The sequence below is a fragment of the Synchiropus splendidus genome, chromosome 1 (assembly GCF_027744825.2).
Source record: "Synchiropus splendidus isolate RoL2022-P1 chromosome 1, RoL_Sspl_1.0, whole genome shotgun sequence".
NCBI classification, from domain to species: Eukaryota; Metazoa; Chordata; class Actinopteri; order Syngnathiformes; family Callionymidae; genus Synchiropus; species Synchiropus splendidus.
In genome coordinates this window covers 33501076-33528522 of record NC_071334.1, presented here as the reverse complement: position 1 = coordinate 33528522, position 27447 = coordinate 33501076, and the positions used below count along the sequence as shown (strand labels likewise).

At 44.0% G+C, this 27447-nt stretch overlaps 12 non-coding genes across 12 annotated transcripts; 4 read left to right on the top strand and 8 right to left on the bottom strand.

Moving 5' to 3' along the window:
* Positions 1-962: 962 nt before the first annotated feature.
* On the bottom strand, positions 963-1034 carry trnaq-cug (transfer RNA glutamine (anticodon CUG)). The gene has a single exon. It is a non-coding gene; the product is annotated as a tRNA-Gln (tRNA).
* A 1145-nt stretch (positions 1035-2179) lies between these two features.
* Positions 2180-2261, bottom strand: trnas-cga (transfer RNA serine (anticodon CGA)). The gene has a single exon. It is a non-coding gene; the product is annotated as a tRNA-Ser (tRNA).
* Positions 2262-3509: 1248 nt separating this feature from the next.
* Positions 3510-3583, bottom strand: trnat-agu (transfer RNA threonine (anticodon AGU)). The gene has a single exon. It is a non-coding gene; the product is annotated as a tRNA-Thr (tRNA).
* A 5915-nt stretch (positions 3584-9498) lies between these two features.
* Positions 9499-9570, top strand: trnaq-cug (transfer RNA glutamine (anticodon CUG)). Its single transcript has one exon. It is a non-coding gene; the product is annotated as a tRNA-Gln (tRNA).
* A 2658-nt stretch (positions 9571-12228) lies between these two features.
* Positions 12229-12310, top strand: trnas-uga (transfer RNA serine (anticodon UGA)). The gene has a single exon. It is a non-coding gene; the product is annotated as a tRNA-Ser (tRNA).
* A 660-nt stretch (positions 12311-12970) lies between these two features.
* LOC128752972 (U5 spliceosomal RNA) lies at positions 12971-13083 on the bottom strand. Its single transcript, XR_008413724.1, has one exon. It is a non-coding gene; the product is annotated as a U5 spliceosomal RNA (small nuclear RNA).
* Positions 13084-14374: 1291 nt separating this feature from the next.
* trnaq-uug (transfer RNA glutamine (anticodon UUG)) lies at positions 14375-14446 on the bottom strand. The gene has a single exon. It is a non-coding gene; the product is annotated as a tRNA-Gln (tRNA).
* Positions 14447-16099: 1653 nt separating this feature from the next.
* On the bottom strand, positions 16100-16171 carry trnaq-cug (transfer RNA glutamine (anticodon CUG)). Its single transcript has one exon. It is a non-coding gene; the product is annotated as a tRNA-Gln (tRNA).
* A 1971-nt stretch (positions 16172-18142) lies between these two features.
* Positions 18143-18216, top strand: trnat-agu (transfer RNA threonine (anticodon AGU)). Its single transcript has one exon. It is a non-coding gene; the product is annotated as a tRNA-Thr (tRNA).
* Positions 18217-18916: 700 nt separating this feature from the next.
* On the bottom strand, positions 18917-19055 carry LOC128753073 (U4 spliceosomal RNA). Its single transcript, XR_008413822.1, has one exon. It is a non-coding gene; the product is annotated as a U4 spliceosomal RNA (small nuclear RNA).
* Positions 19056-20223: 1168 nt separating this feature from the next.
* LOC128753087 (U5 spliceosomal RNA) lies at positions 20224-20336 on the top strand. Its single transcript, XR_008413834.1, has one exon. It is a non-coding gene; the product is annotated as a U5 spliceosomal RNA (small nuclear RNA).
* Positions 20337-26051: 5715 nt separating this feature from the next.
* Positions 26052-26133, bottom strand: trnas-uga (transfer RNA serine (anticodon UGA)). Its single transcript has one exon. It is a non-coding gene; the product is annotated as a tRNA-Ser (tRNA).
* Between the last annotated feature and the right edge of the window lie 1314 nt (positions 26134-27447).

The following is a 27447-nucleotide window of genomic DNA, read 5'->3' as shown; positions in this document are numbered from 1 at the left end:
ATGTAAACTGTTCCTGCCATTCTCTGGCATCAACAGCACAAACTGGACCTGAGTGAAAGTGGTTGGAAAGACTTCATTCCCTCAGATTTAGCCTCATGCACAGAAAATGAAGCAATGATCTGACATGATTCAAAAACATGCTCTGAAAACCAACTCTATTTTGATATTGGACAATATTTCGTCTATCTTGCATAACTGAAGTACATGATTGAAACATTAGTATTAATACCTTTCAACATTCAACATTCTTTTCTTCCTGTCTCAATTCTAGTTTTCCACTCTGTCCACATGCCTTCTTTGATGTCCTGCATGACTAGAGCCGCCCTCCTGGTCTCAGAGCTCCGCCCTTCTCTTCCAGTTTATGTATCGCAGTCATAGCTCACCTTGTTTAGGGCGTAGCTTCGTTCTTCTTATTAAATGTGCTTCTTTAAAAGACATATATTTTCCCATTTTTTCACAACCACAATATTTACTAAACTTTCTTTTCAAAACCTTCTTCCATATCTGATCATCCTCCTGTTCCAAGTATTTTGTCACTGTTCTGACCCTTATCACACTTTTCTGATTCTCCAAAGTAACTAGCTTGATCCTCCATCATCATCCTCATGCTCTAAAACATCTTTCCTGATCCTGGCTCCCTTCCCATCCCAAATCATGTTCCTGATCACATCACTGATTCCTTCATGATGTTTTCTGTCCTCACATTTCATCACATTCTTTTTTTCATTTGGTGACTAATTCCTGGTATTGATTTCTTTCTGCTATTTCATTTTCCTTCCCTAAATTTACTCCTAAAATTTCTGAATATTCTTCCATCACCTGCAAATATAAGACCTGAAGTTGGTGGGTTCTCATCGCTGAAATCCTGAACATCACCTCTGGTTTCCCAAAGTTAATCATGGCACCTGATGACTTTCCAATAGTGCTGAAAGACTTCACTGACACACTATTAGCTAACAGACAGGTTCCACCAAGACTTGAACTCGGATCACTGGATTCAGAGACCAGAGTGCTGACCATTACACCATGGAACCTCAGCTGTCCTTCAGTGAACATCCAGTATATCCAGGATGAGAAACTGTGTTGTAGAGACCTTTGCTATTACATTTCTGTGATGGTTTAAAAGTGATGATAATCTAAAATAGCTTTACTTTGACAACCACATGCTCAAACTTTTGTTTTCTTTTCACCAAGCAGCTATGTAACAGTGTTAAACCTATTACCAATGGGACAGAGGAGGAGGAGGAGCTTTTTTTTTTTTTTTTTTAATAGAACAACATTCATAAACAGGTGATGACAAATACACAAAAGTAATAAATACAGGCACATTAATGTAATTCAAAGTCAGTCAGTTCAAAGACATAGTTCCATAATCTCGGAGAGAAATGGCATGAATCATAGACAAGAGAATCTGTCATTATAGTCAGAGAGTTCTTTTAGCTTAGAAAAAAACAACAAACAACATTTTACAGGGTATTAAAATACTAATTGAAGTTTCAGCATTAATTGAAGAATTTGACAGATGAAGGATGAATGTACAATTAATGTATTGTGTTTTCACAGAAGGAGCAATAAGTATCAACTCGAGTAAATTTAGAGAGGAGAAACTTTCTTGGGTAGATGTTATAATATTTTAAAGCAAAGTTCTCCAATTTTGTTTGTCATGCAAAATTGAAAACGACAACTCACGTAATGCGCCAATTTATGTAATTGAACTGAGAGTGTTAAATCTCTGGGAGAAATTTTGCCATTCAGTGCGTTTTCTTATGTTTATTTGTGTATTTCGCGCTTTCAGTTTGTCTTAATGCTGAAAGGGATTTTTCTAGAATGATCTCTTCATATGTTAGATTTCAGGATGACCATGGTGGTGAGGAAGGGGACGAGGGCAAAGGCAGAGAAGAAGAGAAAGTAGTAGTTATCGTGTAGTTATCGTCCGGTCCACATCAGGTGCAGTCTAAGTGGAGCAGCGCATGCACTTACCACTAAACGTCAGTTGGCAGAACTCGCGCATGTGTCTTTCTCACTATAGTGGTTCTTTGCATGTTCATTTGGAGTGTTCCATGGCCTTGTATGGGCATAATATTGGTGGGGTAAAGCGCTTGCTGCCATACACCAACTCTAGGAGACATTGTGATTGAGAAACTGAAACAGGCATCGGACGGATAAAATACACTTTTTCCGTTGTTGGCAGGATTCGAACCTACGCGGGGAAACCCCAATGGATTTCGAGTCCATCGCCTTAACCACTCGGCCACAACAACATGTTGAGCCAAAGTTATAGGACTCCTTTCCACTGCTTGTCTGAACATCCATTGCAAACCATTCCAATATTGTTCCAATTTCTTCCTTAATCCGCCACCTCAAACTTAGGTTTATTACTTTGTAATACTCACGAGACGCAATTCCTTCCCCTTCATTTTCACTGCAAAGGTAAGAGTTTGTATAACAGATGCCGGAAATAAAGAAGAGTAACCAACGTCAAGAGGCCTCTTAGATTAAAAGTCTAATTTATATAGCGATGATAATTCCTTCAAATCTATAAACTTTCAGATTAAATAGAAAGTTTTGGTCTTGGAGATCAAGTGTGCAGTGCAATGAAGTTGTGGAATGTGGCTTCTGTTGGGAATTGTGGTGTGTGAACAGACGAGTGGCTCGAACAATATATGGCATCAGTTACAGGAAGAGCTTTCGTCAACATGTCAGTGTGACTCCAAAGCAAGTTTCAGGACATGAAAACTGAGGCTCCAAAAAGGTTTGAACTCAGATCACTGGATTCAAAGTCCAGAGCGCTGAGCATCAGTGTTGTGGAACTTTGGAGTGGCTCTTGGACATTCCATCATAAAACTCTTGCCAGTATAAATGCAGCGAGAGGAAACCTCATGGTCCAATTCATCCTCATGAACGCATTGAAGGTAACACTTGGATCTGAACCTCGATAATTTAAAGAGGATATCAGGATGCTGATAGCAGAGGATGGTTTCAATCCATCGACCTGTGGGTTATGGGCCCAGCACGCTTCCGCTGCGCCACTCTGCTTCCATCAGAGAATCAGAATCAGAATCCAATTTATTGCCATGGTCAGTGGGGATCCCACCAATCGGAATAAAGTGCCGTCAACAAAATAAAATAAAATAAAATAAGCCACAAACAGCAAAGACTGATTGATGTTAATGCGACAGAGATGACCATCACACACTGATGCTTCTGAAATGCCACTCTGGCTTATACAGTGCTCTCTATGTTCATCCACTATACACAAACACCCATTCACACACAGCTTGACACACCTCAGGGAAACTAGGCATTTAAGTGTCTTCACTTTCACCACTCACATGAACATGAATGACGCATTGAAAAGCTCTTCTGCAGCCGGATTCAGAGTCCAGACCACTACACCATGGAACCAGTCATGTTGACTTTGGAGTTGTTCTTGGACTGTTCTTTGTAAAACTGGTGTCATAAATCCTGCCGTCTTGACAAAGTGTCTAAAAATCAATGTTTCACCAGTGAGGCACTGCTGGGATTTGAACCCAGGATCTCCTGTTTACTAGACAGGCGCTTTAACCAACTAAGCCACAGCGCCGTACAGTGGAAAAGAAGAAAAAAATAAAGACCCCCTAGTCTTAGAGATCAAGTCCAGAGGTCATCATCAACAACATCGCTCCTGTGTGGAATGTGAACAATTGTGTCTGGGTAGAACAATATTTGCTGTAAGTAATAGGGACACCTTCAGGCAACATGTCTGTATCACCTCGAAGGAAGTGTCAGAGATGAGGTTCCACTGAGATTTGAACTCGGATCACTGGATTCAAAGTGCTGAGGGCTGACCATTACACCATGGAACCATGAGGGTTTTCAGACTTTGTAGTGGTTCTTGGACATTCCTTCATAAAGCTCTTGCCAAAAGAAATGCAGCAAGAGGAAACCTCATGGTCCAATGCTTCCTCATGAACATGTTCAAGGCAACACTTAGATTTGAACCAGGATAAAACATGATATGATTATTTTCATAGCAGAGGATGGTTTCGATCCATCGACCTCTGGGTTATGGGCCCAGCACGCTTCCGCTGCGCCACTCTGCTTCCATCAGACAACACTGAGCTAGTATCCATGTGGAGGAACGCAGCTCTTGTCATGTAAACTGTTCCTGCCATTCACTGGCATCAACAGCACAAACTGGACCTGAATGAAAGTGGTTGGAAAGACATCATTCCCTCAGATTTAGCCTCATGCACCAGGCTACACAGATGTGATGAAGAGCTGGGTGAAGACAACTGAGAGGAAAGTTGTTGTATGCGCTCATAATGAAGAAGCAGAGCTTGAACTGTATAGAAACCACATGCGGTTTTTACCAAAAAGGGCAAGGTGATACATCATTCTTTCATCAGCACAAACAAGGAATTATACATCTATACTTCCTTCTTGCTAAAAATAAAATATTAATGCAAATGTCTGATTTTCCAAAGTAACTAGCTTGAGCCCTCCACTATCATACTGGCGCTCTAAGACCTCTTTCCTGTTCCTGGCTGTCTTCCCATCCCAAACAAAATTTCTTATCAATTAATCTAAATTTACTCCTAAAATGTGCTTTTTCTTATATTCTTCCTTCAGCTGTAAATCTAGACCTGAAGTCGGTGGGTTCTCATCACCTCCCTGAAACCACCCTGGTTTCCCAAAGTTCATCATGGCTCCTGATGCCTCTCCAAAACCCTCCAACTCTCTGAAGACTTCACTTACATACTTTGTTATTATAGTATCGTCAGCATCTTGAAAGATTTTAGCCTCGTCTTCATCACCTATTCTCATCCCTTAAATGTATCATTCCTCTCTGTATTAATGGTAAAAGCCTCCACTGACAGAACATCTACTACAGCAGATAGAGGTCTCCCTTGCCTGATTCATCTCTGGCTAGAACAATATTTGGAGTCAGTAGCAGGAAGACCTTCTCTCAACATGTCAGTGTGATGAGGTCACGATCATTCAGGTTCCACCGAGACTCACTCATGGTGCAGAAGTGTTGCTGAAGTATTTGTTTCAAGCTCAAAGAAGAGTCAACAGAAAAGGAACGTATCTGCTGTGACCAACATCTGAAGAAACAATTCACATCTGTGGCATGAGCTCATCGAGCGCCAGGTGGACGGTGGAGACACGAGGAGAGGGATCACTGTCACACTCATATGTTCTTGACTGAACATCAAGCAAATCCAGTATTAGAAACTTTGTTGTATAGACCTTTATTTGATTTCAGTGATTATTTTGAGTGACATTAATGTTGATAAAATAACTTTAAGCAGGGACGTAACACAGTGTTAAACTTATTACCAATGGAACAGCTCGCCACCTAGTGGTTTCATTTATTTTTTTTGATTTGTTTCCAACAGAACAGGTGATGATGAATAAACAAATAAAAATACAGGCACATTATGGCAATATGAGGCCAGCAGTTCAAAGACAGAGTATAATAATCTGTAAGAGAAACTACATGATGACTTAGGGACATATATATAGCTTTTACTGAATATTTTGACACTGCTTTTGTGCTCTCAAAGTGTCTGTCCATCGATTTTAAAATGTAGCAAAGAGCAACACAGTGATGTATTATCACGCTGACCGTTCGGCTCTTAACCGAACAGTTGGTGGTTGGATCCCACCCAGGGTCCACGATACAACCGTTGCCAATTCTATCCGGTAACAACCAAAAACACTCAAGGCGGCCACAACAACCTGGAGCTGAACGCCCAGAAGACAGTGGAGATGGTCATAGACTTCAGGAGAGTAACAGTTTCTCTGTCCCCTCTCATGCTGGCTGGTTTGCCCATTCTTATTGTGGACTCCTTCTGCTTCCTAGGAACCACCATCACTGAGGACCTCAAATGGGAGCCGACCATCAGGTCCCTCATCAGCAAGGCCCAGCAGAGAATGTTCTTCTTTAGGCAGCTACGAAAACTGCGACTGCCGATGAAGTTGCTGGTGGAGTTCGACACACCATCATCCAGTCCATCTTCTCCTCCACTGTCACCGTCTGGTACAACAGCGCCACCTCCCGGGACAAGAGCAGAGTGCAGCGTTACGTTCTGCTGGGAAGGTGATCGGTTGCAGACTGCCAACTCTTCAGGACACCTGGACATGGACTGTTTGTTCCTCTTCCCTCTGGCAGCAGGCTACAGTCCATCCTCTTTTATTCCACAACAAGCTCTTACATTTGTAGTGAAAATGAAGGGGAAGGAATGATGACAGACACCTGCGTCTAGTGACTATTACAAAGTAATAAACCTCAAAAAAGGGCACCTGCTGAGATAAGGAACCAGATGCTGCTCCCCTGGTCTCTTGACCCTCATCCCTCCAGGGAAGATCCTTCAGAACACTGTACATAGTTCACTTCAAGTCTGACTATGATTCTGGGTGTATTGAATGAGTATAAATGAATGAGTGAATTATTTTATTTTTGCAAATAAAAAGTTGTCAATGTGGGTTTGTGAAAATGGCTTCACAGAAAAATGAAAATAAAAAGCACTATACGAAGTTTGTGGTGGAGCAAGAGTAAACCTCATGGTGCAAGGCTTTCTCAAACACTCCAAAGGAAACACATGAAAGTGAACCTATAGCATTTGAAAAGAATATGAAAATGTTCATAGCAGAGGATGGTTTCGATCCATCGACCTCTGGGTTATGGGCCCAGCACGCTTCTGCTGCGCCACTCTGCTTCCATCAGACAACACTGAGCTAGTATCCATGTGGAGGAACGCAGCTCTTGTCATGTAAACTGTTCCTGCCATTCACTGGCATCAACAGCACAAACTGGACCTGAATGAAAGTGGTTGGAAAGACTTCATTCCCTCAGATTGAGCCTCATGCACCAGGCTACACAGATGTGATGAAGAGCTGGGTGAAGACAACTGCGAGCAAAGCCATCTATTGTCAAAGAAGCAGAGCTTGAACTGAGCAGCACATGCTTTGTATTGTCGACAGCATTTAAAATGGGAACCTGATCCAGTTTTCCATCCCAGAGCAAGGTTCAAACCGAGGGCCTGCTGTTTGTTTTATTTTATTTTGAAAAGTATCAATAAAAATGATACATCATTCTTCATTCAAAAGTACAAACAAATCATTTTGTAACACACTTAGATGGCACTCAAGAAATCCTCAGGGTGTTATGTTGAATTTTCTTTATTTCTGCAAACCCAGAAAACGACACTTGACATGACACGATGCAGCGCGATGCAACTTCACTTGGGTCTTTCAACTTCTGAGAATATTTCTATTACACAATCAAAAAGAACAAAAACATGCACAGTTCGCTTGATAACTAATGTGTCACACGCATATCACACTCACGTTGACAGCCAAACGACAATACCCTTGCAGTCCACACGGTGGTGCACACGTCCACCCGTTCATACATCTCGCACCTGCAAACATGCATTCCACACACACAGAGAGGGTTTTCACGGCGCCTCATCAAACCCGGAACTCCTCAATTGAACTTTCCAACAATCGCAACAGTCCTTGCCCCTCACATGAATTTTTGTGGATGAAGGTTGAGGTTAAGAATTTAGGAAGAAATTCGAGCCTGAGATTGGAATGGCTTGCAATGGATTCCCACACAAGAAAAGGACAAGAGTTTCTAACACTGGATATACTGGATGTTCACTGGAGAACAGCAGCCACCAGTGGTTCCATGGTGTAATAGTGAGCCCTCTGGACTCTGAATCCAGTGATCCGTGATCCTTTCTCAAAAGACTGCATGAAACAGACACTACAGAAAAGAAAGCTACATGAGCGGTGCACGAAAAAACCCTGCATGACATTGAGGCAAGTGACCTGGGACTAAAGATCCATTCAGCCCTCAACTTTCCAGACCGCGCAGCCATCTCCCTGCTCCATGCTCAAATACCAATGTTGAAATTACATATGAAGGTGAATGGTGTAATGGTCAGCACTCTGGATTCTGAAACTAGTGATCTGAGTTCAAGTCTAGGTGGAACCTGTCTTTCTTTGATCCCTCTCCTCGTGCCTCCACTGTCCAACTGGTGCTCTATGAGCTCATACCCCAGACGTGAACATTTTCTTCAGACGTTGGTCACAGGAGATTTGTTCCTTTTCTGTTGACTCTTCTTTGAGATTGAAACAAATACTTCAGCATCACTCCTGATCAGGTTCTGGTCTGGATAGACCGTAGCCTCCTGCCAGAGGGAAGAGGAACAAACAGTCCATGTCCAGGGTGAAAAGGGTCGGCTTTGATGCGACCTGCACGTCTCTGGGTCCTGGAGACATACAGGTCCAGAAGAGGTGGCAGGTTGCAACCGATCACCTTCCCAGCAGAACGTACGATGCGCTGCAGTCGGCTCTTGTCCCTGGAGGTGGCGCTGTTGTACCAGACGGTGACAGTGGAGGTGAAGATGGACTGGATGATGGCCGTGTAGATCTCCACCAGCAACCTCATTGGCAGTCGTAGTTTTCGTAGCTGCCTAAAGAAGAACATTCTTTCCTGGTCCTTGCTGATGAGGGACCTGATGGTCAGTTCCCATTTGAGGTCCAAGGAGTCCACAATAAGAATGGGCAAACCAGCCAACATGAGAGGGGACAGAGAAACTGTTACTCTCCTGAAGTCTATGATCATCTCCACTGTCTTCTGGGCGTTCAGCTCCAGGTTGTTGTGGCCGCTTTCAGTGGTTTTGCTTGTTCCTGGATAGAATTGGCAACGGTTGTATCGTGGCGAGCAAAGCTGCCTTCCAAGCAATTGACCTGGGTTTGATTCCCAGCCATTGCACTTCGTTTCTACGTATCTTCAACAACATCACAGTTCATTACTAAAACCCTGGGCCATGTTATCAGTCCATGTCTGAGAAAGGTTGATGGGAAGACTCCAGATTGTACAGCAAACACAGAGGTGCCTTGTACTGGATGAGAATCAAACCCATGTCAACTGCTTGGAAGGCAGCTCTGCTAACGTCTACAGCACCAATGCTCATGGAATCTTCAAGTTCCATGAAGGTGAGCTTCATATGGCTGTCTGGGTGATCATCATGGACCCTGGGTGGGATCCAACCAGCAACTGTTCGGTTAAGAGCCGAACGGTCAGTGTGATAATACATCACTGTGTTGCTCTTTGCTACATTTTAAAATCGATGGACAGACACTTTGAGAGCACAAAAGCAGTGTCAAAATATTCAATAAAAGCTATATATATGTCCCTAAGTCATCATGTAGTTTCTCTTACAGATTATTATACTTTGTCTTGCCATAATGTGCCTGTATTTTTATTTGTTTATTCATCATCACCTGTTTGTGTGTACTGTTCTGTTGAAAACAAATCAAAAAATAAATAAAACTACTAGTTGTCCCATTGGTAATAGGTTTAACACTGTGTTACGTCCCTGCTTAAAGTTATTTTATCAACATTAATGTCACTCAAAATAATCACTGAAATATAATTAAGGTCTATACAACAAAGTTTCTAATACTGGATTTACTTGATGTTCAGTGAAGGACATATGAGGTTCCATGGTGTAATGGTCAGCACTCTGGACTCTGAATCCAGTGACCTGAGTTCAAGTCTCGGTGGAACCTGCATTTTAGACTTGGCAGAGCAGATGCCAGGTCATTTCAAGGCTCTGTGCCACTCTCACTGTACAACCTCATCAACCACCATTCATTCCAAGCTTGTTCCATCAACAAAGCCAAATGTTGTTCCAGCTGTTCACTGTCTCTCTATCTCTGCTCAAGGACAATTCCGTGCCTTGTTTTCCAGTGGCACCAAGAGGCTTCTGACTCCATGAAAGTGGTGCGATGACAGTTAGCAGAGATCCTGGAGGAGTTGTTTGCAGTCCAGACGTCTGTTAGAGATGATATTTCTGCCACTGGTTGGCAGGTTTTCAACATTGAAGGACGTCTAGAACCTTCATGGATTTCTCTTCTGAAAAGACAACATGAAACAGACAATAAGGATTAAACTCTGGGAAAACCAGGAAGTTAGGACTGAGAGGGAAAATATTGATTGTTCACACACTTTTATGAGTAAGATTATACAATGAATGTGATGACAGAAAACATCATGAAGGAAATCACTGATTTGATCAGGAATTTTTGCGGAGGTGGGTCCCATTTCAAATGCTCTTGACAATGCAAAGTGTCTTCACCCAGCTCTTCATCACATCTGTGTAGCCTGGTGCATGAGGCTAAATCTGAGGGAATGAAGTCTTTCCAACCACTTTCATTCAGGTCCAGTTTGTGCTGTTGATGCCAGTGAATGGCAGGAACAGTTTACATGACAAGAGCTGCGTTCCTCCACATGGATACTAGCTCAGTGTTGTCTGATGGAAGCAGAGTGGCGCAGCGGAATCGTGCTGGGCCCATAACCCAGAGGTCGATGGATCGAAACCATCCTCTGCTATGGAGATTTTTATGTTCTATTCGCATGCTATGGGTTCACTTTCATGTATTTCCTTTGAAGTGTTCATGAGAAAGCATTGGACCATGAGGTTTCCTCTCGCTGCATTTCTACTGGCAAGAGCTTTATGAAGGAATGTCCAAGAACCATTCCAAAGTATGAAATCTCTCATGGTTCCATGGTGTAATGGTCAGCATTCGGAACTTTGAATCCAGTGATCTGAGTTCAAATCGAGGTGGAACCTCAACACAACTTCCTTTGAAGGGACCCAGACATGTTGCCTGAAGGTGTCTATTACTTATGACAAATATTGGTCGACCCAGATGCAACTGTTCACAAACCACAAGAGCCATGTTCAAGAATATTTCATGAGCTTTTCATTACTCTCTCTACTAGATCTCTAAGACCAGAGTTTTTTTTTATTTATTTATTTTTTTTATTTAACAACTCACCTGTGTGGCGCTGTGGATTAGTTGGTCAAAGCCCCTGTCTAGTCAACCGGAGATCCTGGGTTCAAATCCCAACAGTACCTCACTGGTGAGACATTGAATTTTCACCATTGAGTGCCAAATCAATGTTTAAAACATTGATTTGACACTTTGTCAAGACGGCAGGGTTTATGACACCAGTTTTACAAAGGACGGTCCAAGAACAACTCCAAAGTCAACATGACTGGTTCCATGGTGTAGTGGTCTGGACTCTGAATCCAGCTGCATAAGAGCTTGTCAATGCGTCATTCATGTTCATGTGAGTGGTGAAAGTGAAGACACTTAAATGCCGAGTTTCCCTGAGGTGTGTCAAGCTGTGTGTGAATGGGTGTTTGTGTATAGTGGATGAACATAGAGAGCACTGTATAAGCCAGAGTGACATTTCAGAAGCATCAGTGTGTGATGGTCATCTCTGTCGCACTAATGTCAATAAAGGAATCTGTGTTGCAAGTCACAGAAGAACAACAGCCCAGCAGTGAGAAGAATGGACATATTTATTTTCCCACTTTGGTGATGAACAGCGACACAGACCGCCGTCATGTCCAGAAGTGGAGGCTCTGAGATCACGCTGGACACAGAGCTGCTGCTCAGTTCCACACCACCAACTGAGCTAGTATCCATGTGGAGCTCAGCTCAAGTCTGACCATGATTCTGGGTGTATTGAATGAGTATAAATGAATGAGTGAATTATTTTATTGTTGCAAATAAAAAGTTTGACAATGTGGTTTTGTGAAAATGGCTTCACAGAAAAAATGAAAGGCACTATGCAAAGTTTGTGAGAGTGCTCAGTTATCCAGGTCATCACGCAGCAGAGGTCTGAATCAGGTCAACTGGACTAGCAAGAGTCAGAGAAAAGGTTTGGCCTCCTATCCAGAAGGCTTCGTCAGTTCTAATGTGCTGGGTTGGAGTTCAGGCTTATATTAGGCCAGTTGAATGGGCAAAGGTGTTGATGGACAGGGGTGGGACCAATCCAGTGTGATGGGTGACAAGAGTCAGCATTATGACAATGGAGATGTGCTTATTGGTCCCCGCCCATTGGGGATGGGTGTTGATGGTCCATTAATGCAAATGCTGAATGTAACCCAGGTGGGAATTGAGGCAATTCAGATGTTGACACCACACTGTACAGGTGTGAAGGACCTGTCCATGCCGAAAGGATGAAAGATGGTGTCTCAGTCCTCCACCTCTGTTTAGAGAGGGTTTTCCCACTTTGACAAAAATGGCCTCTTTTACTCCTCTTTCAAACAACCTGTCGTCTTTTGCCAAAATGTGGACATTACTGTCTTTTCTCGTCTTCTAGGTGTAGGTGTTTCAAATCTACAGAAGACAGAAAACGGTTCTTGTCTCGATGTTGTTGTGGCCGAGTGGTTAAGGCGTTGGACTTGAAATCAATTGGGTTGTACCCGCGTAGGTTCAAGTCCTACCAACAATGTTGGTGTGTGTTCAGGATGCTTTGGTCATTTTGAGTCTGAGGAACTGTCACATGACAATCGTGTTGTTCCTTGGGCTGGAATATGCCGCATGAAGTGATGTTGTGTCCACCAGGAATCGCTCTGTGGAACCGTCACGTAACATAGTGTGTGTGACTTCATTGCTCTTCAGCTGACTGGAGTTCAACCAGACTGTATGTCGTGACAGTCCAACAATTCAAGGCAGGGTCTGATCTTTTCATGCAGTTTCCTCAAAGTATTGGGTAAAACCCTTTGAATGCAGAAATGAAACATTCCAGTCCCCTGGGGAACGTACGGGCCGACAGCACTGTGAAATCACCAGCCCATCACCTGCCCTACTAACCCTGAGGTTCGTCACGGAACCAAAGTGGATCTTCTTCCCAGGGTGGTCTCTAACCAGCAGCCTTTCCCACAACAGCCAAACACACTGACCAGTTACGTCACAGAGACATGAGACTGAGGATCTGTACAAAAAGAGAGACACTTTGAGAGCAGGAAAACATGAAAACCATGGAAATTGAGTGATGAATTGAAGTTACACAACAAACTCTGCTGCTTCATAGATACACATCTTGGGAATAACAACTTTGCACTTGTGATGCAAAGTTGTTGACCACACAGGTTACATTGAACACAATAAGAACCCAACAAGAGCAGGGCATCAAAAAATTAGTCAAAACTCATGTTGTTCCTCTCCACGGAAATCTTTAGTAAAAGGCGAAAGATTTATACGATCTGAAGAGAAACATGAGTGAACTACTGACACTGAACCAGAGAAGGAGCTGTATTCTTCCACATCAACCTTTAACTCATGGTGGCGCCCTCTGCATCGCGCGTGTCTCACAACATGATGAATGAAGATAAAGTAGGGAAGTCATCCGTGAAAAAGTACTACACAAGATAAAAAGCTGCAACGTAAACTCTATGAGCAGCTTGTCCACAACACTCAAGATATTTGGGCTTCAAACATCAAGGAGATCTGGACGCTGACTACGACACATAGGTCACAAGGCGAGAAAATCTCCATTCACGTTGTTGGTAGGATTTGAACCTACCTACCTAATTCCATTTTACAATTCCTCCTCTTCATCGCCCTTTGGCTTGGTGACTTGTTTCAGATGCTCAGCTTGTCCAAACTGCTTCACTTTTACAACGATCTTTGTCTCCGAAGACTTTGGACTCCTTTCAACTGTGAATCTATAAACAGCCAGGCTTCCATTAAAAGTGCAGCGAGCTGAGGCTCAGAAAATGGGGAGAATTTCTTTCTGCTTTTGCCAGATTTCATGTTGTGATGTATGAACGTTAGGATGCAGCCTGGGTTGCTCTTCACAAACCCGTCATGGAGGACATCCGTCCATGGGGGTGAACTTTGTGAGCTTTGCCTCAGAGAACTGAACTTTCTGGTGCACTGAGATAGTTTGCCTCCTCAGACGCTGGTGGTCCACTGTCTTGGATGGCACGACATGTACCCTGCCATTATTTACATTTCCCATAAAACCAGCAACAGAACAATTACCAAAATGATAGTTTAACTACTTTGATCATTTCTCAATTAGGTGTGTCAGGCTTATACAGTGCTCACAACACAAACACCCATTCACACACAGCTTGACACACCTCAGGGAAACGAGGCATTTAAGTGTCTTCACTTTCACCACTCACATGAACATGAATGACGCATTGAAAAGCTCTTACGCAGCTGGATTCAGAGTCCAGACCACTACAGCATGGAACCAGTCATGTTGACTTTGGAGTGGTTTTTGGACTGTTCTTTGTAAAACTGGTGTCATAAATCCTGCCGTCTTGACCAAGTGCCTAAAATCAATGTTTCACCAGTGAGACACTGCTGGGATTTGAATAAAACTACTTTGGTCTTCGAGATCCAGTGAAGAAATGAAAAAGTGATGAGGAATTTCAGAACGTGGCTCCTGTGGTGGATGGTGGTGTGTGAACAGTCGTGTCTGGCTGGAACAATGTTTGGCGTCAGTGATCAGGACACCTTCAGTCAGTGTGACGCCAAAGCGAGTTCCAGGACAAGAAAACTGAGGTTCCACCGAGATTTAAACTCGGATCACTGGATTCAAAGTCCAGAGTGCTGACCATTACACCATGGAACCATGAGAGTTGTTGGACTTTGGAATGGTTCTTGGACATTCCTTCATAAAGCTCTTGCCAGTAGCAGCAAGAGGAAACCTCATGGTCCAATGCTTCCTCATGAACATGTTGTTGGCAACACTTGGATTTGAACCCTGTAACATTAAAACAGGATATGAAAAATGTTCATAGCAGAGGATGGTTTCGATCCATCGACCTCTGGGTTATGGGCCCAGCACGCTTCCGCTGCGCCACTCTGCTTCCAGCAGACGACACTGAGCTAGTATCCATGTGGAGGAACGCAGCTCTTGTCATGTAAACTTCTCCTGCCATTCACTGGCATCAACAGCACAAACTGGACCTGAATGAAAGTGGTTGGAAAGACTTCATTCCCTCAGATTTAGCCTCATGCACCAGGCTACACAGATGTGATGAAGAGCTGGGTGAAGACAACTGCGAGCAAAGCCATCTTTTGTCAAAGAAGCAGAGCTTGAACTGAGCAGGACATGCTTTGTATTGTCGACAGAATTTAAAATGGGAACCTGATCCAGTTTTCCATCCCAGAGCAAGGTTCAAACCGAGGGCCTGCTGTTTGTTTTATTTTATTTTGAAAAGTGTAAATAAAAAAGATACATCGTTCTTTCAAAAGTACGAACAAATAATATAAAAACACATTTTCATCCTCAACTTACTAAAAATTAAATACTTATCTTCCATCCAATTTCTCTCAATGGGTAATGATTCTGATTTTCTTCAAAGGACCAGAAATTAGTTTTTAATGTACTTAATTCAATTTTCTTCTGTCCTCTTCTGATATAAAACAAGATCAGTCATTTCTGCCTCTTCTTATATTATTTCCTGTCTCAATTCTAGTTTTGCCTTCTTTGACGTCCTGCATGACTAGAGCCGCCCTCCTGGTCTCAGAGCTCCGCTCTTCTCTTCCAGTTGATCGATCAGCACTTGTGCGATCATGAATCCTGGGATGTACTCACAAGTTAAAGAGTTTATTTTTCTGATCCCAGTCTTCCATACATTTTCATTATTTAGGACCTTATTCACTTTCTTTGTCACGTTATTTAGAAAGATGGGTTGTTTCAAGATCTTCAACAATGTATCGCAGTCATAGCTCACCTTGTTTAGGGGGTATCTTCGTTCTTCAAGTACTTCCTCGTGGAATTCATTTGTTTTTATTAAATGTGCGTCTTTAAAAGACACATATTTTCCCATTATTTCACAACCACAATATTTCCTTAACTTTCTTTTCAAAACCTTCTTCCATATCTGATCATCCTCCTGTTCCAAGTATTTTGTCACTGTTCTGACCCTTATCACACTTTTCTGATTCTCCAAAGTAACGAGCTTGATCCTCCATCATCATCCTCATGCTCTAAAACCTCTTTCCTGATCCTGGCTCCCTTCCCATCCCAAATCATGTTCCTGATCACATCACTGATTCCTTCATGATGTTTTCTGTCATCATATTCCTTTTTTGTTTTTGTGACCAATTGCTCATATTGTTTTCTTTCTGCTATTTCATTTTCCTTCACCTGTAAATCTCGACCTGAAGTTGGTGGGTTCTCATCGCCAATATACTGTACATCACCTCTGGTATTAAGGTAATAAAGGCTCCCGATGCCTTTCCAAAACTTGACTCACAAACTTCACACCTAAGAGACAGGTTCCACCGAGAGTTGAACTCGGATCACTGGATTCAGAGTCCAGAGTGCTGACCATTACACCATGGAACCTGGGGTTGTACACATCTTTCAGTGATCATCCAGTTTAGTGAGTTTTATAAACTGGTGTAGAGACATTTGCCCTTTTACATGCATTTCTGTGATTGTTGATAAGTTATGTTCATCTAAAACAACTTTACTTTAACAACCATTTGCTCAAACTTTTGTTTTCCTTTTCACCTAGCAGAGACGTAACAGTGTTAAAAATATTACCTATGGGACAGCTCGCCACTGAGTAGTTTTTTTTTTCTTTTTTATAATATATAACAGAACATACATAAACAGGTGATGACAAATAAAGAAATGTAAAAAATACACGCAAATTATTGCAATTCGAGGTCAGTCAGTTCAAAGACCACAATCCGTTCCAGACGGCCGTTCGAGAAGCGATTTGTTCGAAATCCGAATCGATTTTTCCCATCACAATGAATGGAAAAAGAAATAATGCGTTCCAAGCCTTAAAATAGTCTTTTGTAGGAGTGAATGCAGAGTGTCTGCTGCAGGTGCACTGTTCCTCTATGTGTGTGGCCGCTGCATGTGGGAGGGGTTGCCGAGTGAGTGACGTCTCTCCAGAAGTGAAGAGGTGCCCGGTGCACGTCCAGCTCTGAATGTGCGCTTCTGTGCAGTTTGGCTGTGACAAAGTCATAAACCTAGTAACGCTCTGTCCCAGACTCGCCTCATCCCTGTCTGAGCTCCAGCCCACAACAGGACATCAAACCCTGGAGTGAGCGCTCCAGCCTCGGAGGTGTGGAGAGCGAGCACCTCCCCTGTGACACTCTACCATGGTCCAGTGTGGAGACAGGAAAGGTTTTACACCTCAATATGAAGAAAAAACAGCCAGTAAATAGAGCTAATTATACACAATAACAATAACAAAGCGGCTGATCGGTCCGCGCACGTTATGTTTTTCCGGGGGCGTTCGAGTTCTGGATTTTTGAAATCCCAAGTAAAAAAATCTCGAAATCTTTGTTTAAACTCCGATTTGTTGGAAGTCTGGGACGTTCGAAAACCGAGGTACCACTGTACTTTAATCTCTGAGAGAAATAACGTTTTTTTTTTTATTGTTGCTAATAAATAGTTTGACAATGTGTTTTTGTGAAAAAAAATAAAAAGCACCATGCAAAATGTCAACAAATGAAATTGAACACATTTTAGTGCAGAGATGATGGGAAAATAGTGATTGTTAACACACTTATCATGAGTAACATTGTTTATACAATGAATGTGATGACAGAAAACATCATGAAGGAAATCACTGATTTGATAAGGATTTTTTGGGAAAAACTGAGGTGGGTCCCATTTCAAATGCTCTTGACAATGCAAAGTGTCTTCACCCAGCTCTTCATCACATCTGTGTAGCCTGGTGCATGAGGCTAAATCTGAGGGAATGAAGTCTTTCCAACCACTTTCATTCAGGTCCAGTTTGTGCTGTTGATGCCAGTGAATGGCAGGAACAGTTTACATGACAAGAGCTGCGTTCCTCCACATGGATACTAGCTCAGTGTTGTCTGATGGAAGCAGAGTGGCGCAGCGGAAGCGTGCTGGGCCCATAACCCAGAGGTCGATGGATCGAAACCATCCTCTGCTATGAACATCTTCATATTCTATTCTAATGCTAAGAGTTCAGTTTCATTTGTTTCCTTTGAAGTGTTAATGAGAAAGCATTTAACCATGAGGTTTCCTCTTGCTTTTCTTCTGGCACTATGAAGGAATGTCCAAGAGCCACTCCAAAGTCTGAAAACCCTCACGGTTCCATGGTGTAATGGTTAACACTCTGGACTCCAGTGATCCGAGTTTGAGTCTTGGTGGAACCTCTTGTCTGAAACTTCGTTTGAATTGACACAGACATGTTGCCTGAGGGTGTTCTGCCCAAACACGACTGTTCACACACCAGGGGAGCTACGTTCTAGAAGTTTTCATTATTCTCCGTACTTGATCTCTAAGAGTAGAGGTTTTTTATGTTTTTATTTTCCTCACCTGTGCGGCGCTGTGGCTTAGTTGGTTAAAGCGCCTGTCTAGTGAACAGGAGATCCTGGGTTCAAATCCCAGCAGTGCCTCACTGGTGAAACATTGATTTTAGACACTTTGTCAAGACGGCAGGATTGATGATGACAGTTTTACAAAGGACGGTCCAAGAACCACTCCAGAGTCAACATGACTGGTTCCATGGTGTAATGGTCTGGACTCTGAATCCTCCGGCATCAGAGCTTCTCAATATGTCGTTCATGTGAGTGATGAAAGTGAAGACACTTAAATGCCGAGTTTCCCTGAGGTGTGTCAAGCTGTGTGTGAATGGGTGTTTGTGTATAGTGGATGAACATAGAGAGCACTGTATAAGCCAGAGTGACATTTCAGAAGCATCAGTGTGTGATGGTCATCTCTGTCGCATTAATGTCAATAAAGGAATCTGAGGTGCAGGTCACAGAAGAACAACAGCCCAGTAGTGAGAAGAATGTTCGTTTTACCACTTTGGTGATGAACAGTGACACAGACCGCCGTCATGTCCAGAAGTGGAGGCACTGAGATCACGCTGGACACAGAGCTGCTGCTCAGTTCCACACCAGTGAAGGGCGGTTTGCAACTCTCCAGATCAAACAGACCCCGTCTGGAGATGCTGAACTGGACAGTTTCTTGAAGCGTTGGACGGTCATGACATCGGAAACAGTCTTGCTTGATTATGATGGTGTGTCTCGGCAGGTTCCCATTTTGTCCAGGAGTCAGGAGTTTTTGGATTATGTTACATCAACAGCAAACATGTCCCAACAGAGACATAAAAAATTGCCGTAACAACTGTATATCAAGTGGTCAAGGCGGGGTATTGGGTAAAGTTTTCAACTAGCAATAATCGCGTCTCGGATTAACCTCATAGGCTACGATACTGCCACTGCGCAAAGCTGCTGGTTGAGTTGCTCAGATGAGGACCCATGGAATTACGCCTTACATTACGTGACGGTTCCACAGAGCCACAACTACAAATGAAGCTCAAGTATTCCAACCTGCATTCATAACACTCACACTGCTGTATTTTAGACATGACCGCTGCATCCATTTATGTACAGAGTGGAACTGAGTAGATGCATATCTTGAGCTGACATGGACTTCAAGAAATAGAGAAGCTGAGGAGCCAAACTGAGTCGGCCAAAAACACCATCTCACCGCACGTTTGTAAATCCACTATTGTCGATTTCTCTTTGTGGCAGTGAAAGTTCCTTGACAGGAATCTGTGCAGTGATGTTCTTGTGTAAACTGTAGCAACCTTCCATACAGTTGACTTGGGTTCAATTCTCAGGCTTTGCCAATTGTTTTTGCCATCTAACCATGGATGGCAGAATATTTGTGCCTCAACTGTCAACACCACAAATGTCCCATTAAGGCTGGACGCGGACGACCAACACATAGGTCTCAATGGGATAAAAACCAATCTCCGCCTGGCGTTGTTGGTAGGAGTCGAAGCTACGGGGGAAATCCCCAATGGATTTCAGTTCCATGGCCTTCATCACTCGTGCCTTCAGTGGATTTGTGACTGGTCAGAAGAAACTAGTTCTTTGAATCACGATTGAATGGAATGGGGTACGTACAGTGGCTGGGAATGGAACCCAGGTCAAGTGCTTGAAAAGCAGCCATCATCATTGTTGCTTGAAAGATGAGGAAGAGATGGTGTGATGAACTGATTTCTCATCAACCCATAACTAAATTACTGATGAAGTGGCTGAGAAACAGTGTTGTTGTGGCCGAGTGGTTATGGCGATGGACTAGAAATCCATTGGGGTTCCCCCATGTAGGTTTGAGTCCTACCAACAACGTGAATGGAGATTTTCTCGCCTTGTGACCCATGTGTCGTAGTCAACGTCCAGACTTACTTGATGTTTAAAGCCCAAATATCTTGAGTGTTGTGGACAAGCTGCTCATAGAGTTTACGTTGCAGCTTTTTATCTTGTGTGGTACTTTTCCACGGATTACTTCCCTACTTTATCTTCATTCATCATGTCGTGACACACGACCACCATGAGTTAAAGGTTGATGTGGAAGAATACAGCTCCTTCTCTGGTTCAGTGTCAGTAGTTCACTCATGTTTCTCTTCAGATCGTATAAATCTTTCGCCTTTTACTGAAGATTTCCGTGGAGAGGAACAACATGAGTTTTTACTAATTTTTTGATGCTCTGCTTTTGTAGAGCTTCTTATAGTGTTCAATGTAACCTGTGTGGTCAACAACTTTGTATCACAAGTGCAGAGTTGTTATGCCCATTCTCATGTCTCTGTGCTGTAACTGGTCAGTGTGTTTGGCTGTTGAAAGGCTGCTGGTTAGAGACCACCCTGGGAAGAAGATCCACTTTGGTTCTGTGACGAACCTCAGGGTTAGTAGGGCAGGTGATGGGCTGGTGATTTCACAGTGCTGTCGGCCCGTACGTTCCCCAGGGGACTGGAATGTTTGATTTCTGCATTCAAAGGGTTTTACCCAATACTTTGAGGAAACTGCATGAAAAGATCAGACCCTGCCTTGAATTGTTGGACTGTCACGACATACAGTCTGGTTGAACTCCAGTCAGCTGAAGAGCAATGAAGTCACACACACGATTGTTGTGTTCTGGTATGAAGATTGCGTGTGGCCGGTGGATGTGGCAAGTGAGCTGGTTACAGAGGAGAAGAGAAGAAGAGACGATTCCGGAGAGTGAATGGGAAAAATGAGAGATATGGAAAGTTAAGAAAATAAAGAAGAGAATCCGGACTCCACGTCTCCTGTGTCTGCTTCCACGAACACAACAAATTGGCGACGAGGATGAGCGCTTCAGTACCGAGTCCACCGCCGTTTCTTCAACATGTTGGTGAGCCCCAAATGGCGTTCAAAATGTGGTGGAAAATTTTCGACAATTACATGCTGGTGATAAATGCAAGAGGAGATGCGTGGCCGGATGAAAGACGCCAAGCTGTCCTGTTACACTGCTTGGGACCTGAAGGACAACGTCAGTTTTACACTTTGCCGGATCAAGGTAATACGTATGGCGAAGCCATGGCGGCGCTTGAGAAGCACTTCGTACCGAAAGTTAATGTGCTTGCTTCCAGACATACATTCAGACAGCGACAACAACGCACGGATGAAACTGTTACACAGTATGTAGCTGCATTGAGGGCGCTTGCTACTCCGTGTCGTTTTGGACAGATGGAAGACGAATTGATCAGAGATCAGCTTATCGCCAATGTTCAACTGAATGCTGTTAAAGACAAGTTGCTATTGGAAGAGGAACTAACTTTGGAGAAGGCTCTGGCAATTGCATGCCAGGTTGAAGCTGCAGTTAAAAATGCTTCATTGCTCTCATCAGCTAGCACTTCACTGTCTGCTTCAGTTCAAGCTGTCGGCGCAACGAGTTCATGTTTTCCTGGGAAAAGAGGAGTGAGGCCAGTTAAAGGACCATCACGAGTGAGTGCTAAACATACAAATGAGCGTCAGTGTTACAGATGTGGATCAGCTAAACATTTGGCGAATGATAAAAGTTGCCCAGCCACCAAAGTAAAGTGCAACAAGTGTGGAAAAATGGGACATTTCGCAAAGGTCTGCAAATCTGCTGTAAGTGAAGTGAGAGAAGTTGTGGTGCCGGAGTTGGCAGTTCTCTGTGTGGAGAATGTCAAGCAAGTTGCTGCTTCAAGGGACAAGATCACCTCAAACATCATGTTCAAGACACCTGAGGGTAAAACAACCACCCTGGAGTTATGCTAAACAGAATCTTCCTGTTGTGGGTTGCCTTCGAGTAGTGGTCTCTCTACCATGCCAAACACACAGAGTGAATGCAACATTCTACATAGTCAAGTCAGGGTCACCCCTGCTCGGTCTGGACTTGATTAAAGCTTTGAAAATGAGCATAATAGAGGGGAAAGTACATCACTCAAACATCAAGAATGCAGTGGTGCCTTCGGACATGCCACAACCTACTGTAAACTACGCTGCACTGGAAGGTCTTGGTTGTGTGAAAGGTTTTATTCACAAGGTTCAAGTGAACAATTCAGTTCCACCAGTACGACAAAAACTGAGACGCCTGCCTTTGAGTGTACGTAATGAAGTGACAGAGGAACTTAAGCGACTTCTACACGAGGGCATAATAGAGCGAGTTGATGCTTCTGAATGGGTGAGTCCTCTAGTCGTGGTGAGAAAACGTGGAGGTAAGATTTATCACCCATGATGGACTGTTTCAGTTCCCTTTGGACTTGCATCTGCTCCGTCGGCATTCCAGAAAATGATGCAAATGATCTTGAAGGACGTGACTGGAGTGCAAAACTACCTCGACGACATTATTGTCTATGGTCATTCCAGAGAGAACCATGACTTAAACCTGCAAAACGTGCTCCAAAGGCTAAAGGATGCTGGACTCACCATCAACTTCGACATAAGTTCCCTGTGCCAAGAAAGAATTGTTTGCCTGGGTCATGTCATTTCGAAAGAAGGATTATGTCCGAGCACAGATCACTTGACTGCAATTGCAGAAGCTCCTGCACCTAAAGATATGGCTGCTTTACGTTCTTTTTTGGGCTTGACGTCCTGGTTTAGCAAATTTTTGCCAAACTATGCTACAGTAGCTGAGCCATTGCGACAGTTACTCAGAGCGACTTCCCAAGCTGAGCTGAAATGGTCAGAAAAAGCTGAGAAGAGTTTTAACAAACTGAAAACGATGCTCTCGCAAAGTCCAGTACTGGCAATCTACTCCTCTAGCCTACCTACATTCATTTCTACAGATGCCTCAGATTACGGACTAGGTGCAGTTCTTTCACAATTGCACTCTGACACTGTGGAACGCATAGTTGCTTTTGCTTCCCGTACCCTGTCACCATCTGAGAGGAAGTTTTCCACAGTGGAAAAAGAGGCACTTGCATGTGTGTGGGCTGTCGAGAGATGGAGGACATATGTTTGGGGTCACAGATTTACTCTGAGGACAGATCACCAAGCCCTAACTACACTCCTGAACACAAAAGGGATGAACAGAGCTGGTATGAGAATCGCCCGTTGGTCTTCCCGTCTGATGTCTTTTCAGTACGACATGCAGTACCGGCCCAGAGATAAGAACATCATAGCAGATTGCTTGTCACGGGTTCCACTTAGCTCCAACGGTCTTGATGCAGAAGTTGATCAAGAGTCACTGCTGGAATCAGCGGGAACAATGAGGAGAGATGATGAAGAAGAAAACATCAGGCCTCCTGAACCAGTGGTCCAGAGAACAAGAAGACCACCTGCTTGGACAAAAGATTTTGTCATGAAGGATGTTAAGAAATAGTTATGCAGAAAGTTTCATGAGTAATAAGTTAATTATTTGTTCCTGGTGGTAGATATAAGGCCAAGTTAGTTTTTCACTGAAGTTATTTCTCATAGAGTTGTTGGCAAGAGATTAAACTAAATCAGTCAATTGTTAGTTTTCACATATCGCATGCAATTGTTGGCTGCACATGGCCTGGTTAGTGAATCAATTTTACTGTTTATCATTTCTGCTCACGTGTCTGTTTGCAATTACAGTTACAGACTGGATCTTTTCGGGTAACGGGGGAGATGTTGTGTTCTGGTATGAAGATTGCGTGTGGCCAGTGGATGTCGCAAGTGAGCTGGTTACAGAGGAGAAGAGAAGAAGAGAAGATCCCGGAGAGTGAATGGGAAAAATGAGAGATATGGAAAGTTAAGAAAATAAAGAAGAGAATCCGGACACCACGTCTCCTGTGTCTGCTTCCACCAACACAACAACGATGTTACGTGACGGTTCCACAGAGAATCAGAATCAGAATCAGAATCAGAATCAGAATCAGAATCAAATTTATTGCCATGGTCAGTGGGGAGCCCACTGACTAGGAAAGTGCCTTGGAATAAAGTGCAACAAAAATAAATAAATAAATAAATAAAATAAAATAAAATAAATAGAATAACATAACAACAAGGCTGTTCACGAATTTAACAGTCTGACGGCCGAGGGGAAGAAGCTGTTCCTGTGACGGGAGGTTCTGGTCTGGATGGACCGTAGCCTCCTGCCAGAGGGAAGAGGAACAAACAGTCCATGTCCAGGGTGAGAAGGGTCGGCTCTGATCCGACCTGCACGTCTCTGGGTCCTAGAGACATACAGGTCCTGAAGAGGTGGCAGGCTGCAACCGATCACCTTCTCAGCAGAACGTACGATGCGCTGCAGTCTGCCCTTGTACCTGGAGGTGGCACTGTTGTACCAGACGGTGATAGAGGAGGTGAGGATGGACTGGATGATGGCCGTGTAGAACTCCACCAGCAACTTCGTCGGCAGTCGTAGTTTTCGTAGCTGCCTCAGAAAGAACATTCTCTGCTGGGCCTTCCTGATGAGGGACCTGATGGTTGGCTCCCATTTGAGGTCCTCAGTGATGGTGGTTCCCAGGAAGCAGAAGGAGTCTACAATAGGTATAGGTGAACCAGCCAAAATGAGAGGGGACAGAGGAGCTGTTACTCTTCTGAAGTCCATGACCATCTCCACTGTCTTCTGAGCGTTGAGCTCCAGGTTGTTGTGGCTGCACCAAGACACCAGCCGCTCCACCTCCCTCCTGTAAGCCGACTCATCTCCATCTGAGATGAGCCCGATGATGGTGGTGTCGTCCGCAAACTTGATCAGCTTCACGGACTCGTGGCTGGAGGTGCAGCAGTTAGTGTACAGAGAGAAGAGCCATGGAGAGAGAACACAGCCCTGAGGAGACCCGATGTTGAGGGTCCGAGTGTCAGAGACAGTCGTCCCCAGCTGCACACGCTGACTCCGGCTGGTCAGGAAGTCTGTAATCCATCTACAGAGGGAGTCAGGCACGTCCAGCTGGCGAAGCTTGTCTTCAAGCAGAGCTGGAAGAATTGTATTAAAGGCAGAGCTGAAGTCCACAAACAGGATCCTGGCATAGGTTCCTGGGCAGTCCAGATGCTCCAGAACGAAATGAAGGGCCTGGTTCACTGCATCGTCCACAGATCTGTTGGCTCTGTAGGCAAACTGCAATGAGTCCAGGTGAGAAGCAGTGATGGACTTCAGGTGAGAGAGAACCAGGCGCTCAAAGGACTTCATGACCACAGACGTCAGTGCCACCGGTCTGTAGTCATTCAGTCCTGTGATCCTGGTCTTCTTGGGAACAGGGATGATAGTGGAGGACTTAAAGCAGGCAGGTACATGACAGGACACCAAGGAAGCATTGAAGATGTCCGTGAACACTGGAGCCAGCTCAGCAGCACAATGATTCAGGATGGCAGGGGAAACTCTGTCCGGACCTGCCGCCTTCCGAAGGTTCAGCTTCCTGAACTGAGTGCGCACGTCTTGCTCCATGATGTCAAGAGAAAGAGGAAGAGGGGGGAGGTGAGGGGGTGGCTCATCAAAAGTGACTGTGGTCTTTGCTGTCTCAGTGACATCATTGCTCTTAGTTGTGTCACTAAGAGACAGCACAGTCCTTTGTTGTAAAGTGGAACATGGGGCTGGAGAGACCACAGAGGTGCTGGGGCAAAATGGCTGCTCAAAGCGACAATAGAAGTTGTTGAGGTCCTGTGCAAGAGCGAGGTTGTTCAGAGTGTGGGGGGCACGTGGCTTGTAGTCAGTGAGCACCTTGAGCCCTCTCCACACCGCAGCCGAGTCATTGGCTGAGAACTGCTGCGTGAGTTTGTCAGAGTATGCTGCCTTAGCTTTCTTCAGCTCCCTCTGAAACCCATACTTCAGCTCTTTGTAGCAGTTCCTGTCCCCACTCTTGCGAGCAGCCTCCTTCTCCCGTCTAATCTGGCTGAGTTTAGTTGTGAACCAAGGTTTGTCATTTGCACGAGCGATTCCTGGTGGACACAACATCACTTCATGCGGTATATTCCAGCCCAAGGCACAACACTATTGTCATGTGACAGTTCCTCAGACTCAAAATGAACAAAGGATCCTAAACACACACCAACGTTGTTGGTAGGACTTGAACCTACGTGGGTACAACCCAATGGATTTCAAGTCCATCGCCTTAACCACTCGGCCACAACAACATCGTGATGAGAGCCGTTTTTCTGTCTTTTGTCCATTTGAAACACCTACACCTAGAAGACAAGAAACTCTTTTGAAGACAGCACTGTCCACATTTTGGCAAAAGATGACAGATTGTTTGAAAGAAGAGTAAAAGAGGCCATTTTTGGAAAAGTGGAAAAACCCTCTCTAAACAGAGGTGGAGGACTGAGACACCATCTTTCATCCTTTCGGCATGGACAGGTCCTTCACACCTGTACAGTGTGGTGTCAACATCTGAATTGCCTCAATTCCCACCTGGGTTACATTCAGCATTTGCATTAATGGACCATCAACACCCATCCCCAATGGGCGGGGACCAATAAGCACATCTCCATTGTCATAATGCTGACTCTTGTCACCCATCACACTGGATTGGTCCCACCCCTGTCCATCAACACCTTTGCCCATTCAACTGGCCTAATATAAGCCTGAACTCCAACCCAGCACATTAGAACTGACGAAGCCTTCTGGATAGGAGGCCAAACCTTTTCTCTGACTCTTACTAGTCCAGTTGACTAGATTCAAGCGCTGATCGATGAACTGGAAGAGAAGGGCAGAGCTCTGAGACCAGGAGGGCGGCTGGGCCCATAACCCAGAGGTCAAAACCATCCTCTGTTCAAAAATAATGTTCTATTTTATTGATACAGGTTCAAATCCAGTGCCGCCTTTGAAGTGTTCATGAGGAAACATTGGACCATGAGGTTTCCCTTGGCTGCATTTCTACTGGCTACTGAGTATGAAGGAATGTCCAGGAACCACTCCAAAGACCAGCAACACTAACGCTTCCAGGGCTCTGGACTTTGAATCCAGTGATCTGAGTTCAAATCTTGGTGGAGCCTCAGTTTTCATCTCCTGGAACTTGTTTTGGAGTCACAGTGACATGTTGACTGAAGGTCTTTCTCTTGCTGACGCCAATATTGTTCTTGCCGCACACTACTCTTCACACACCACCATTCCACACACGACCCACGTTGCACATTTTTCATCAGGATTTCATTGATCTCCAAGAGCATTTTTTTAATTATTATTATTTTTTCAGCAGTTTGGTGCTGTGGCTTAGTTGGTGAAAGCGCCTGTCTAGTAAACAGGAGATCATGGGTTCAAATCCAAGCGGTGCCTCAATGGTGAAACATTGATTTCTGACACTTTATCAAAACATGAGTTTTGATGACACATCTTATGAAGGAACATCCAAGAACCACTCCCAAGTCCCAGAAGACCAGTGGCCTCATGGTGTAATGGCCCTTTGTCCTCTGAGGAGAGTGATCTCAGTTCAAGTCTTGGTGGAACCAGCC